Source organism: Colobus angolensis, unplaced genomic scaffold, assembly GCF_000951035.1.
Source record: "Colobus angolensis palliatus isolate OR3802 unplaced genomic scaffold, Cang.pa_1.0 Scaffold169, whole genome shotgun sequence".
NCBI classification, from domain to species: domain Eukaryota; kingdom Metazoa; phylum Chordata; class Mammalia; order Primates; family Cercopithecidae; genus Colobus; species Colobus angolensis.
In genome coordinates, this window is record NW_012114810.1 from 1,503,352 (window position 1) to 1,506,275 (window position 2,924).

Here is a 2,924-nt window from a genome sequence, read left to right on the forward strand (position 1 = left end):
CATCCTGGCTAACACGGTGAAACCCCGCCTCTACTAAAAAATACAAAAAGCTAGCCGGGCGAGGTGGCTGGCGCCTGTCGTCCCAGCTACTCGGGAGGCTGAGGCAGGAGAATCGCTTGAACCCGGGAGACAGAGGTTGCAGTGAGCCAAGATCTTACCCCTGCACTCCAGCCTGGGCGACACAACAAGATTCCGTCTCAAAAAAAAAAAAAAAAAAAGAGAGAGATAATTCTTGTAAACTGTTTAGCACAGTGTTTAGTAAGTGCATAGTAAATTTCAGTATGTGGTAACTACTACATGGCATTCAGTATTCAGATCCTTCATAATTTAGCCTCTCCCTGTCTTTCTAGTCACACCTTCTGCCACATCACTACTCCGGCATCACTCTCCCAACACCCAATTCTCTGTCATGCCTCTATGCCTTTCTTTCTCCTTAGAATCCTTTTCCTTTCTTGTCTAATTTTATGGGATAGTGGAGTCTTCCTGAACACCCATTCCTCTCTTTCCAGGCACAATTTGTATAACTGTGGAGATGATGCCTTCTGTAGTCTCTGGAATAGTTCCAATCTCAAATATTGTCTGTTGTAAAGACTCTGTTCCCATTTTTTATTCTGAAAATATGGTTATCAAACCAAATCACTTATACAAAGTTTATGATGGCACCTATTACACTGTATTCTAGTGATTCACATGTCTGTTCCCTTCATTAGTCTGTGATCTTTTTGAGGGCAGGGGCTTAATCTTTTCCTTTTTTTAATTAAAAAAATTTTTTTGGAGACATAGTTTTGCTCTGTCACTCAGGCTGGAGAGAAGTGGTGCAATTTTAGCTCACTGCAGCCTAGACCTCCTAGGATCAAGTGATCCACCCACCTCAGTTTCGTGAGTAGCTGCGACTATAGGCGCGCGCCACCATGCTCAGCTAATTTTTGTACTTTTTGTAGAGATGGGATTTTTGCTGTGTTGCCCAGGCTGGTCTTGAACTCCTGAACTCAAGCAATCTGCCTGCCTCAGCTCCCAAAGTGTTGGGATTACAGGAGTGAGCCATCCTGCCTGATGATGGGCTTAATCTTCATCTATGTATACCAGGAACTCTAATAGAGCCTGGGACGTAGCTTGGGCTAAATAATGTTAATTGAGCAAATTAATTAATGAATGATTAATTGAATAAGCCATCCTCTTATTGTGGAATCCTTTCCTTGCTCTTGCTAGTCCCCACCCCTTCATTCTAATCTTAGAAACTGTTCTGGCCAGGCGCGGTATCTCACACCTGTAATCCCAGCTCTTTGGGAGGCTGAGGCAGGCAGATCACGAGGTCAGGAGATTGAGACCATCCTGGCTGACACGGCGAAACCCCGTCTCTACTAAAAATATAAAAAATTAGCCAGATGTGGTGGCACGTGCCTATAATCCCAGCTACTTGGGAGGCTGATGCAGGAGAATCGCTTGAACCCAGGAGGTGGAGGTTGCAGTGAGCCAAGATCGCGCCACTGTACTCTAGCCTGGGCAACAGAGGGAGACTCTGTCTCAAAAAAATAATAAATAAATAAATAAAATAAAGAAAATGTTCTAAGATATGAAGGAAACTTTAATAAAGATGTGGGTGTGCACTCACATGTACTGAAGTCTGTACCTGTGGCCCTACTTTGAGGTCATTGGATTGTACCCCCTTTCCCAAAGCATGTATTGGTGAACTCCCTTTTCTGTTTCCTTGGGGGCACTAAGCCAACATGTCCTGCTCTGCCCCTGTTTCCACACCCTGTCACGTCACCACAGTTCTACTATGCCAGGAATGTTACTGGAGAGGAGTGGTTCCATGACTCAGAGGACACCCCAGGGATTTAGTGGGAGTGGGGGCGCCCCAGGGACCGAGTGGGAGTTGATGAAATTAAAAATAAAAATAGTGGTAGTTGGTGAAAATAAAAACTAAAAATATAAAAAATTTGCTGGGCGTGGTGGTGCGTGCCTGTAGTCCCAGCTACTCGGGAGGCTGAGGCAGGAGAATCGCTTGAACTCGGAAGGTGGAAGTTGCAGTAAGCCGAGCGCCACTGCACTTCAGCCTGGGTGATAGAGCCAGACTCTGTCTCAAAAAATAAATAAAATAAAATAAAATTCACAGATTAGCTCACAGGGAGAAGATTCCTCTGTTTGACTGCGTTGGTCATTCTGGGATTTATTAGTCTGTTTCCAATTTTAAAATCAGAAACAGCTTTACATCAACACCAGCCGATTTCTGAAGTAACTCAGGAAATGGTAGCAACCCTCAACAAATATTTATTTATTGAATACCTATGAGCCAAATCCTGTGCTAGACCGTGTGCCCCTCACCAGTTCCTGTCCTGTTTAGTTGAGTGGAGGGTATAGGTATAGGCAATTATAAAATACTTCAACACTACAACACTGCTGTGGAATTACAAACAAGATTTTGTCTACTTTCGGTGCCCAAAGGAAGACGAATAATCCAGCAGGTGGCAGCAGGGAAACAATTATTTTAGATCTTCGTAAGGGAGGAGTAGAAGGCTGCAGTAAATGCCTGGGGATTTATTTTTTATTTTTTTTGAGGCGGAGTTTCGCACTTGTTGCCCAAGCTGGAGTGCAATGGCGCCATCTCGGCTCACCGCAACGTCTGCCTCCCAGGTTCAAGCAATTCTCCTGCCTCAGCCTCCCGGGTAGCGAGTAGCTGGGATTACAGGCACGCTCCACCACGCCTGGGTAATTTTGTATTTTTAGTAGAGACGGGGTTTCTCCATGTTAATCAGGCTGGTGTTGAATTCCCGACCTCAGGTGATCCGTCTGCCTCGGCCTCACAAAGTGCTGGGATTACAGGTGTGAAGCCACTGCGCCCGGCCTTTTTTTTTTGAGACTGAGTTTCGCTCTTCTTGCCCAGGCTGGAGTGCAATGGCGCGATCTCGGCTCGCTGCAACCTC